At 39.7% G+C, this 13,145-nt stretch overlaps 1 long non-coding RNA gene across 1 annotated transcript; it reads left to right on the top strand.

Moving 5' to 3' along the window:
• The first annotated feature begins 11,353 nt into the window (after positions 1-11,353).
• On the top strand, positions 11,354-12,898 carry LOC119908102. Its single transcript, XR_005445189.1, has 4 exons — positions 11,354-11,435; positions 11,515-11,606; positions 11,694-11,764; positions 12,695-12,898. It is a non-coding gene; the product is annotated as an uncharacterized LOC119908102 (long non-coding RNA).
• The last annotated feature ends 247 nt before the right edge of the window (positions 12,899-13,145 follow it).

The raw sequence follows: 13,145 nt of genomic DNA, 5'->3' as shown, positions 1-13,145 counted from the left end.
TTGCCTTAGTGGATGTTTGGAGACAAAGACGCCACACTGTTACAAAAAAAGATACATTTATGTAACTTTATTTCACTTAAACCAGTTAATTTTTATGTTTTTTATTTAGTTGATACAGTGCCTATAAAAATATTCACCCCTTTAGATGTTTTCAGGTTTTCATTGAAAACATCATTTCATCATTGGCTTTTTTTGTCACTGATCAACAGCAAAATATCCTTTAAAAGTTAATTACAAATACAAAATACCTGTGTGCGTTAAGCTGATGATACACAGGGCAACTTTTTGAGCAATGTTGCTGGGCAATATTGCTAGTGGCAAGTCCGACTATGTTTTGAACGGATAGTGGCGGTGCAGGGTGGGTGGCGGAGTGGTGGGGGAAGGGGATTACGGTAGTAGTCTTTACTCATTACCATTGACAGCAACGTTGCCCTGCATGATTGCTCTAAAAGTTGCTCTGTGTATCATCAGCTTTAGTATTCACCCACTTAAATAAAACACAACTAAACAAACATAGCCTGTTGGTTTTGGAAGTCACATAATTAGTTAAATGGGGATCACCTCTGTGTATTCAAAAGGTTTGTATTGACTAGTATTAACTATGCATTCACATGGTCCTTGGATGGACCCATTTCCCGAGTTATTAAGTCTTCTTATGACGTTGGCATGTTCATATGCTCTTAAACTGATGATACACGTGGCAACTTTTTGAGCGGTAGCAATCTTTACTCTGCACGATTGCTCTAAATGTTGCTCCGTGTATCATCAGCTTTACAGTTTTTTACAATTGCTTACACACTAAAACTCATTGTGAAACCTTACACTCAGGGAGTAAAACTACAGCCCAGATTTGCACATTCTCAGCCTCACACCTTTTGCAAAACACTATACACAGTGATTTGCAAAATACTAAACACACAGGCTACAATAGACACAAAAACACTCGTCTTTGTGATGTCAAGACATTGATGTCTAAAGTGCCACACCTATGAACCAACTGATCAAACATTGCAATCAGGTGTACAGACAATTAGGTGCACAACTCTAAACTCACCAATCATGCATAAGCACTATAAAAAGGCAACAGGTGAATCAACAAAAATGGAAGATAATGTTCCAGTAAGAGGAAGAGGAATGATGAGAGGGACTGCACGTGGAGGAAGAGGGGTAGGACATGGACAAAGAACCAAATCTATCAAATGATATTAAGTTCAATTCAATTTTATTTATATAGCGCCAAATCACAACAACAATTATCTCTGAGCGCTTTTCATAAAAGAGCAGGTCTAGACTGTACTCTGTGATGATATTTACAGAAACCCAACAGTTCCCACCAAGAGCAAGCATTAAGCGACAGAGGCAAGAAAAAACTTCCTTTTAAGAGGCAGAAACCTCGAGCAGAACCATGGCTCAGGGTGGGCGGCCATCTGCCTCGACCGCTTGGGGGAGAGAGAGAGAGAGGGAGAGAGAGGAACAGAGAGAAAGAAGGAGGGGGATTGAAGGAGAGAGAGAGGGGAGGGAGGCAGCCTACACAATACACACAGAGGTACAGACAGTAAAGGTAATGTTGCTGTAGACTGAATGAATAATGGTACAGATATTTACAGTAGTGTTGTAGTAATGATAATAATCGTTATGTTAATGATTATAATTACAATAATAACAATAGGACTAGTAACAATAGTTGTAGCAGATGGTGTCGAGCAGGAACACGGGGGCAGCAGGTGACTCGCAACCATAGATCTATGGTTGCGAGTCACCTGCTGCCTGCAGAGCCAGAATCACCTGCAGGAAGTGATAGGAGGAGAGAGGAGAGGTACGAGAAAGCACAAGACTACCGGAAAGGGGAGAAGTCGAGTTAGTAACATGCATTACTGGGATGAGGTTGCATAGAGAGGGAGAGAAAGTAGAGGAGAGAGGACCTCAGTGCATCATGGGCCGGCAGTCTAGGCCTATAGCAGCATAACTAAGGGATGGTTCAGGACTCACCTGAGCCAGCCCTAACTATAAGCTTTATCAAAGAGGAAAGTCTTAAGCCTACTCTTAAATGTGGAGATGGTGTCTGCCTCCTGAACCCAAACTGGAACCTGGTTCCACAGGAGAGGAGCTTGATAGCTGAACGCTCTGGCTCCTAGTCTACTTTTGGAGACTCTAGGAACCACAAGTAACCCTGCATTCTGGGAGCGCAGTGCTCTGGTGGGGTAGTAAGGTACTATGAGCTCTTTAAGATAAGATGGTGCCTGACCATTAAGAGCTTTGTAGGTAAGAAGAATGATTTTAAATTCTATTCTGGATTTTACTGGAAGCCAATGCAGAGAAGCTAAGACAGGAGAAATATGATCTCTTTTCCTGGTTCCTGTCAGAACATGTGCTGCAGCATTCTGGATCAGCTGAAGAGTCTTTATGGACTTTTTCGAGCAGTCTGATAATAAGGAATTGCAGTAATCCAGCCTAGAAGTAACAAATGCATGGACTAGTTTTTCCGCATCATTTTTAGACACGATGTTCCAGATTTTCGCAATATTACGTAGGTGAAAAAAGGCGGTCCTTGAAATTTGCTTAATGTGAGACTTAAACGACAAGTCCTGATCAAAGATAACTCCAAGATTCCTCACAGTGGTGCTGGAGGCCAGGGCGACGCCATCAAGGGAAACTATATCTTTAGATAATGCGTCACGGAGGTGCTTGGGCCCCAGAACAATAACTTAAGTTTTATCTGAGTTTAACATAGAAAATTACAGGTCATCCAGGTTTTAACATCCTGAAGGCACAATTGAAGTTTAGCTAACTGATGAGTTTCATCTTGATCGTTATATACAACTGAGTTTCACCTGCATAACAATGAATATTTATGGAGTGTTTCCTGATAATATTGCCTAAGGGAAGCATATATAATGTGAACAGGATTGGTCCGAGGTGAGATCCTTGAGGAACTCCATGACTAACTTTGGCGTGCATGGAGGACTCATCGTTAACATGTACAAACTGAAATCGATCTGATAAATAGGACTTAAACCAGCTTAGAGCGGTTCCTTTAATGCCAATGAAATGTTCCAGTCTCTGCAATAGGATCTGATGGTCAATGGTATCAAATGCAGCACTAAGATCTAATAAAATCAGTCCTTTGTCTGATGCAATAAGGAGGTGCTGTCTCTGTGCTATGATGGACTCTAAATCCTGACTGAAAATCCTCAAATAAACTATTGCTCTCTAGAAAGTCACACAGCTGTTTGGCAAGTTTGGGCTTTTTCAGAAGAGGTTTAATTACAGCGACTTTAAAGTACTGTGGTATAGACAGATTGATCATATCTAGTATAGAAGTGCTCATTTAGGGATTTAAATCTTCTTTAAGCAGCCTAGTCGGGATGGGGTCTAAGAGGCAGGTTGATGGTTTAGATGAAGAAATTATTGAAGTTAGTTGGTAAAGATTGAGGGAAGCAAAGCAGTCTAAACATATATCTGGTTTTCCAGCCATTTAAAAGGTTCCTGAGTTTGGAGATAAGTCGGTGCCAGCTGAGGGCAGGTCTTGGTGAATTATGTTTCTAATAGTTAGAATTTTATCATTAAAGAAGGTCATGAAATCGTAACTACTGAGAGCTATGGGAATACTTGGCTCAATAGAGCTGTGACTCTCTGTCAGTCTGGCTACAGTGCTGAAAAGAAACCTGGGGTTGTTCCTATTTTCCTCTATTATTGACGAGTAGTACGCTGCTCTGGCATTACGGAGGGCCTTCCTATAAGTTTTAAGACTATCTTGCCAAATTAAACGAGAATTTTCCAGTTTGGTGGAACGCCAATTCCTCTCAAGTTTCCGCGATATTTGCTTTAATTTGCGAGTTTCAGTATTATACCATGGAGCTAACCGTCTTTGTTTTATTAGTTTCTTTTTTAGAGGGGCTACAGAGTCGAGTGTCATTCGCAGCGAGCCTGCAGCACTATCAACAAGATGATCGATTTGGGAGGGACTGAAATTAGCATAGGAGTCCTCCGTTACTTTGTGACTTGATAATGAATTTATAGCTGATGGATTCGCATCCTTAAGTTCAGCAATACAAACTCAAAAGTTATCAAACAGTGGTCGGATAAAGAGGGATTCTGTAGGAACACTATTAAATGTTCAAGGTCAAGGGTGTGGTTAAAACAGTGAGTCGGTTCTGCCAATGATCAGAGTTGGTTTCTCAGCGGGTGTGTCACTGAGTGGGGAAAATCTGTGAACAGGTTGGTGATGACCCATGGGCTTGAATGCCCAGCCATCCCTTCCTGGCTGCACAGGGGACTCAGGTCGTTCCGCTCCAACTACCGGGGATTGGCTAGATACAGTAGCTAAAGACTGATCTACCAAGTTGCGGAGCAGAGCTCCTAAATCACTGAGCCTTGCCTCCATGTCTACAAATAAACTACACTTGTTACACGTACCATTACCGCTAAAGGAGGCAGAGCAGTAACTGAACATCTGACACACCAAGCAGGAGAAAGTAGAAGAGAGAGAGGGAGAAAGAGAAGCCATCGCTAGCTGCTGAGCTAATGTCGCTAACAGCTAAGCTAAAGTACTGTAGCGTTAGCTTCTAAAACTTTTGAACCACTATGAGATTGAACAGCAGTCACCCAAAAAAAATTTAACTGATATTTAGCGAGAGCATCACAACACGCTACCAACACACAAGCACCGGAAACGGAAATGAGTCAACACGCTTACCGCAGTACGTCAGCCCATCACCCAGTCCTGGAACCTGAATCCAGCTCAGTCCACTCCATTGGATTCCTGTCCATTCCACTCTGCTGACTCATGTCCAGTCCAATGAGCAACATTCATTGACAATGTTGTAAAACATGGGTTGACATTCAGAGAGTTCAGCCCAACCTGAGCAGATATGCTGTTGCAAAAGTAACACGGATATTTTGACAAGAGAACAGGAGAAGTACAGCTCATCTTTAGTGTCCACAGTACATTGCAGTATAATCAATCTATACAGTATACAGCCTACAATATGCAGTAAATCAGTACTCTGGTATTTTTATATGTATATTGCTTGGTCTACGGGATTGAGGGTCAACCACGTCATGGAGGAAGAGGCAGAATATTCTCTGAAGAACAACAGAAAGCTATCGTAAACATAGTTTTGGCCAATAATGCAATACGCCTCAGAGAAATTCAAACAAACATCCTCAATGACAACACAGTGTTCAATAATGTTCATTAGGTCTCCCTATTAACACTGGGGCGAATGCTTGAAAAACATCACATACAGATGAACCAACTCTACAAAGTGCCATTTGAACCAAATTTGGAGAGTAAAACATAGAGCTATTCTCAATGTGCCAGACCCGTGTGTTGATAACATCACCATGGGTGCTGCCATCTCCCAGAATGGGGTCCTCCACCACCATGCCACATTGGGTCCTTACAACACGGCCCACATACTCAAATTTTTACATTTTTAACATCATCACAGCTGAAAACCAAATGGATGCAGAGCAGATGAGATACATTATCATCTGGGACAATGTATCTTTCCACCAATCTGCTCTGGTCCAAAACTGGTTTCATCAGCATCAACAACATATACTTCAATACCTCCCACCATACTCTCCAATCCTTAACCCGTTTGAGGAGGGTTTTGGCATACGACCAAACAGATGCAGTATCTGTGCAAGTGTGGATTCGCAATTTAAGATGATACTTCCCTCGCTGTCTTCCAAAGAGAGGACATGGCCTTCGATGTGGACAAAGTGCCAGATCCACCCAGGCGAAGAGATAATTAGGTTTTTTGTGTTTTTTGTACTGTACAGTACGGTACTTCATGCTTTCCACAAGTGGTTTTGCTGAAAATAAATACATATCAGTATGCAGTACTGTGTGTGCTGTGTTTGGTCAATATATCCAATACTCTAACAATACTGTATCTCTGAAAAGTCAAATTCAGACTATTTCATTTGAAAAGTAGGAATTTTAAATGTGTTGAGCATAGCAGTGTTTAACTGGTTCAAACAGAATTAGATCATTTGATGTGCCACACTGTGACAAAATCGTGTTTTTATAAATTATTGTATATTTTTGAATGAAGTGTTTCATTTTGTATATATTATAGTATACTATATAATAGTTCTGTGAATTGTGTAGTGTTTTGACATAATGAGCTCTGCTTTCATAATCGTGCTTAAGCATTAAAAAAAAAAGTCTATGAAGATTCTCAGTCATCCAGATCATAGTTATCCAACGAAGGTTAAAGTCAAAGGGAACTAGACTTGGTTGAAGATACTGGAAGACGTTTCGTCCCTCATCCAAAGGACTTCTTTAGTTCAAATCAAAATGTAAGTTGAAGTGTCAAATCAACATAGACACTACTACAAAGATGTGTTACATTACCATTGTCAGATCATATAAACACGCAGAATTCTACAATATCTTATATCAATTTTATTTCTAAATCCAACAACGAAAAGGCTGTGAAAACAACTTTTAATATTTTCACATGATATTGACTACCCCTGTCAAAGTATTTATTTGTGCCTTCTTATATATTTGTAGGCTGTTCTGTAAACTTCTTTAAATCCTATTTACATTTTATTCCTATTTTTGAAATAAAGATTTCAGGAGGAAACACCACCTGAATGTACCATCGATTACTGTTCACCCTTCCCTTTGCAAGAGTGCAGGAGAAGCTGGCTGACATGCTAAATAATACATGTGGTCCTTTAGTTGTCCAAATTTCGTACATATTCAACGTAGTGACAAAATGCTCTCTGTTGAATAGTTTGTCCTTTTGGGCTACTGTAGAAACATAGTGGCGCAACACGGTGAGGTCATGTCAGGGGACCCCCCGTGTATGCAGATAAAAACAGCTCATTCTAAGGTTATAAAAACATAACGGTTCATTATGTCAGGTGTTTATACACCACTGAAAATAAAGTTATGTACATTATATTGCATTTTTGTCCATAGATCCTCCTAAATATTACACACTGGACCTTTAAGTTGATTGCAGCTTCAAAAGGGTGACAAAAACAAATGTGCAACACATAAGCCGCATGAACCTATAGAGAGACCTTTGTGCACTGTTGTAGCTTCAGACAGCTAATAATGACTAGTTTTGTTTAGATTGACAATAAATGGCAATTAACAAATGTCAAATTAACAATCGCAGAACAACTGTTATAAAAAGTACCTACAGTTAATGCTCACAAGGGCATGCGGCAAGTACATAAAAGATACATGTCAATACAGATCTGACAATGACAATAACTAAACTTAACATGTCAATTCAATTGGGAATAAACTGTAATGGCGCAGTGTCAGGAGGGGTTGCTCCGAGCTACAGAACACCCAACTGAATAACTGAACACAAGCAACTGCTGGTAGCAGAATAAGCTTTCAGACACAGTGCAAAACTAATTTTAGAGCTGGTGTGACTGCATGGAAAGATGTACAGATTGCTGAGGCATTCACACTCTTGAGGGAACTAGAACAAAAGATTCAAAATCTGCCTATTGTTGTTTATTCACTTTATATACACAATCTGAACTTACCTGTTTGCTCTCCCATTTGCACACATGCACAGTGCTAGCTTATAAATTATGCAGATTTCAGTCATAAGACGTACATGAAAATGTGGGCGTGAAAGCTCGTTCTTGACCATGGAAATCTAAACTCAAGGTCCACCATCTAACAATCTATATCAAAGGATGGATACTTAGGTCACGTGATGACAACTGAACCAAAATATTTTCTGAGCAAACCCCATCTGCTCATGATCACCATGAGATGCAAACAACATTTCTTTACTTTTTGTTTGTCAAAAATATTTGAGAAATGTGTATATAGGACCTAATGGCAACAATTAGATAAAGGTGCTAGATATTAGTGTCTAAAACATTACACGAAACATGAGATGATATGTCTTTAGACTGCTAGACAATACTTGCTGTATTTTTGCTTCTCCCTTCTTAAATGGGAGGCTAATTTTTGTCATAATAATTACTTGATGTTGAAACACTACACACATCACCTTTAAAAATGTGTCTTTATCCTGCATCCTCAAACTGCTCTCTTCTCTTAATATGTGCAATCACAATAACAGCAATAACACACTTGATGAAAACAACATATGTTACATTATACTGCCACTTAGCTGTTTATCTCATTAAATATTTGCATATGCATTCATAATAAATAGTTTTTTTTAATGTCCTCACAGACACTTGTGATGAGTATCTAAATGTCTGCATGCAGTCAGTGCTTATACATGTACTCTCTAAGCAATGCTTTACACATACACACCCTTGTAGACCTTTGTAAATGTCTTCATCCTCACTCCTCCCTTTCATCTGCATCTCTCTTAATGTCCCCAAAGGGCTTAATAAACTTTTCTCAATAGGTGCAATCACAGTAACTGTGCTTTGATTATCTGTTTGATGGAAGCAGCATATGTTACATTATACTGCCACTGTGTTGCCAGCTGTTTGGAAATGTAGTCATCTCATTAAGTGTATGCATATGCATTCATACTCTATAGGTATTTTTCTTAGCATGTCCTCCCAGGCACTTGTGGTGATTATCTAAATGTTTTTACACAGCCAATGCTTCTGCTTCTACTGTGTACTCTCTAAGCAATGCTTTAGACATACAAATACTTAAATAATTAATAAAGTTTCTGTTTTTGTGCGCTGCACCAAAGCATTATCATCTTCTCTGACCTGCTGGTGGCCATTAAACTCATTAAGGTTAGTCATATGTTGTCCAAACCCACATAACTTTATTTCAATTCTAATGAAAAACCCAAACTTTACCAAATAGGTAATTTGGGGGAAATGTATGTAAAATGATGAACAATGTAAAATATCTCTATGTGATTCAATGGTGTAGCAAAGCATGGAGTGTTTGAATATTTCACCGTGTATCTATGGATTAATTGAAGAGCTGGAACAAGCTGATAGCCAAGATACACTCATCTGTACAATTTAATGCAATCTGATAAAATAGCTTCACCATAAAATCAGCTTTATGAAGCTTACGAATTTTAAGTTTTTGTTGACGGTGTCAGAAGATTCTGTTTTATGTTCATTATTGAGGTCATTGTGGGTGGTGGGATTGTAGTGGAATAATGCTAATGCTTTTATCCAAAGCAACTTACAATTGCTATACATGTCAGAGGGCGCACACCTCTGGAGCAACTAGGGGTTAAGTGTCTTGCTCAGGGACACAATGGTGGATGGGTTGATTGAACCCGGGTCTTTCACACCAAAGGCAGGCGTCTTATCCATTGCTCCATCACCACCCCCAATACATTGAAAAGCGCTTCTATTTTTTTGACCATCCAAGGAGGCAAACACATTTCAAGCACATCTTTCAATTAATTGTTTGGCTTTTCCAGCCCACAATGTGTTTATTTGGCTCACTCTTATCAGTGTCATATCAAGACACAGCAGGCAGCTCATTTTTTTAAGTAAAAACGTTTTTTTTTAAGTTAACGAACATATGGTGGGGCATTTAGTAGCTAAAAAGCCAAATATTTCCTTACTATATTTTGTGGAGACCAAAAACAGAACTAAAAGAGAGTGACTGCACTCACCAGGGGGAGGAGGTCACAAACATTCCAAATGACTCATACTGTTTCTCCATATCTGCTGGAGGTGTAAAAATATATCAACATATCAACTTAAAAGGTTAAATGTCACTGTTGTTTTCAAAGCTTGTTCCGCTGCCTCCAAGTTGTGAAAACATTATTTAGTTGTGCAAGTTTAATGTTCTTTGATCACCACCGTTTACAGTTCAAAACCCCTCTTATGAAGTTGACATCTCAGAAAATCCTTCTGGCAATAGTGAAGTGAAGAGAAAAATTCAGAGAAGATGGAAATTACCTTTTGAATATGAGCCAGAGTAACAAAACAAACGGTGAAAGTACCCAGTGTTTTCTTGGCAAATGTCTGTTTTTTCCCCTCACTTTAAGAAACAAAAATAAACACCAATCAATTTACAATGATTTTGTCCAATATAAAAAGGAAAATAAATATTTGTTTTAAATATTCTGTTTGCTTTTGACCCTCTGACACACATCCTGCCATCTAAAGGGATGTCTACTATCTGTCCGTTGCACATGCTCACACTCATGTTGCCGCTCTTTGCTTTCAACTTAGTCTCACACACACACACACACACGCACAGAAAGAGAGAGAGAAACAAGTGTATTCTACTGTGTTCAACCACAATCCAGCACTTCACACACATGCGTGTATGCTTATCAAGAATTCATGTTGTGGGCTTTAAACTATTTCAGATTCTACTGTACACACTCACACAAACAAAAACACACTTTCTACTTCTGAATGTAGTTAATTTCAGTGGTTTTCAGTGGCAGAAGGGGGAGTCGTCTGTTCTGATGCAATGACCTGACAGTCTTGCCACTGTGTGTGTGTGTATGTTTGCATTCATACCGCCTTTCTGTATGTGAGTGTTTGTCTTTGTGGTTTTATGCGAGTGTATGTATTTAAATGTACATACATTATATATATATACATAAAGTTAACCACATATATATATATCTTTCTCTGTATGTGACTCTCCTCTTGTTGTGTTTGTGTGTGCACTCAATTCACTGGCACGCAGACACACACACTCCCGGCTGCGTGCCTGGAATACAAGGCATGGCATGATGGGAGGAGAAGAAAAGAGATCGCTCCCGTATCCAGGGGCAACGCAGGTAACAGGAGGATAAGCGGCAATGACTCGGAGGACGCCTTTCTGTTGAGTTCCATAAGCCTCGGGACACGCTGGAAGACTTCCACAGCCCTGACAGGTTTTTGAAAACATTGCATCACACACATAATAAAGAGGTTCATTTGTCTGTCAGATTTACATAATATCATTGGAGAAAACAGCTACCACAGTGTCTGCACACTATTTCTGCAGGTTTTCATTCCAACCACACACACCGGCAGCTGATTTCACTGATTACTTCGTCCTGTCTGGTTGACAGTGCGCTAATCAGTGAAATCACCTGCCGTCCTTAGTTGGATGAAGTTTAAACCGGCAGATGATTTTTTGGCACTTTGACACATGATTGCCCCATCATAAGCAATTTGGTAATGGCAATGTTTTATAACTGTATAGTGATACTTATTCAACCTAAAATCCTACTTCCTGTTAAATTTAAAGCTACCCTGTAAGCTTTGATCTGGTCAATTGCAGGTTACAACACATATAAACATTGAGGTTAAACTGAAAAGTCAAAATCTCATAAACAACTCTTTAGGTTCTTTTTTGATGCAAAAAGGCTTTTGGCCTTGTGAGGCCACGGTCGGTTACAGCCTCTCAGTGAAGCTCCACCCCCCTGTCTCTCTAGAAGCAGGCACACACCTGTGCCTCTTTAAGAGTTGATTTGTAGCGAGCACTCAGGATCTCTCTGTAGGCATTGTGGTCCAGTGTGGCTAGAGAGCAGGTATGTTTTGTAGACGTTACGAGTCAAGGCTGACAATGTTGTTAACTTGTGAACACGTTTTAATTTGTTTTAATCACAGGTATTAAGCCGCCTGTCGTCCAGACCTCGTCAGCTGAATAGCCTGTCGTGCTAAAGTTCACCACAGACAAGGCAGTGGTTGTTTACCCTGAGGTAAAAAGATGTGGTCTAGTAGAGCTACACAAGTTTACTGTGTTTATGATGTACATTGCAGTGGGCCTAAACTGATCTATAAACTAGGTGCAGTCAGAGCTGGGTTGACTACTTACTGCATTGTTTAAAGTAAATATCATCTGTCAGGTATTTAGCAGGTATGTATTTTTTTTTTTTCTTTTTGTAGTATGTTAAATAACTGAATTAAGTTCTTGTCATTTTAGGATTGTATAGCCACTGCTGTTTTGCCTGCCTGATCAACTGCTGCTATTCGTGCTTGAGTTGTCTATTTTTTATTTATATTTTTTTCTTGTGTGTTCTGCCAGACAGACAAGGTGGTGGATTGTGGGAACCCCTTTCCCCTTCACTGCATGTGGTGGTTTTATGACGGCTGTGTGCGCATACTTAACTTTTATTGTGTAGTGTTTGTGCATCTTGCTGTGTTTAGGTGGCTGCGCACCAGTGTGAGTGGTGGTGTCAAGGCACCTGGGTGGCCCACAAGTCTGGCTCCTGTAGATGCTGAGGTGTCTTTTAACAGTGTGCTTTTAACCCTTAGCATTTCTGGCAGTATTGACATCTACAGCTTATCTGTTTTTGTTTGCGCTTGTGCATCGAATAAATTGCCCAAAGCCTTGTTTGTTTAACTGTTTAAATAATCTTCCTTCCAGTTGAAACCCGTGTCTCTGAATTTTATTAACTGTGGGAAACCCATGGCAACTGGTAATTATTTGGGGATTTGAACCCCTCACTACTTGCTTCGGTTACCGAGGGAGCAACTGACGCCAGCATCATTGTACACATATTTACTTTGTGTAAATCTAGAGGGGCCAGATTAGGGCCAAGAATCATCCCTGGCTGAAAAGCAAGTATGTCAGCAGCCTTACTGGGTAGTTTCTAGGTTTGTAATTTCCTTAAAGAGAATAGGGGGTCATGGTAAGCTTGAATTCATAGCTTTTAGATCGATTCTGAGATCATAATAAAACTTTCCACATCAGGAAAAACATGTAGAGTTGTCTTGCCTGTAGTTTAGGTTTGTCATCTTCTCTGAATTTTAAATTCCTAACCATTATCCTTAATTGACTCCATAGGTGATCCTGCAGGTTTGACCTTTTCAAGTCACTTATTAAGACTGCAATTTAGTCTTAAAACCTGTCGCACTACCAGACAACCTCTGGATTAATAACAGTTGGAGTTCCCCTCTAATTGTCAGAACTGGAAATCTGCTGAAAATCATCCTCAAAATATACCAGTGTGTCCCCAGACTGATTAAACAGAAATGGCCTTCCCTTTTATCCTTTTTCATTTCTTCTTTCTTCAGAAGACAGTTGGCACTGTCTTCAATGAAAAATGCATTTGAATTGTTCTTTCCGTCTTTCATCCTCATCTGAGATTTGAACTTTACCTTCTCGTGGTAGCTCATTAGTTACATTTTCAAGGGAACAGGAAAATTATTATTGACCATAAGTGAACCTGATCAGACCGCTTTCTTTTTGTCCAGACATGTACTCAAAACTTACTGAAGACAGAACACACCACTGG

Source organism: Micropterus salmoides, unplaced genomic scaffold (genome assembly GCF_014851395.1).
Source record: "Micropterus salmoides isolate LMB-PRFRI ecotype aquatic unplaced genomic scaffold, ASM1485139v1 Ms_hic_scaffold_17, whole genome shotgun sequence".
Classification (NCBI taxonomy): domain Eukaryota; kingdom Metazoa; phylum Chordata; class Actinopteri; order Centrarchiformes; family Centrarchidae; genus Micropterus; species Micropterus salmoides.
Note: the sequence above shows the minus strand (reverse complement) of the source record. Positions and strands in the feature narration are given on the sequence as shown.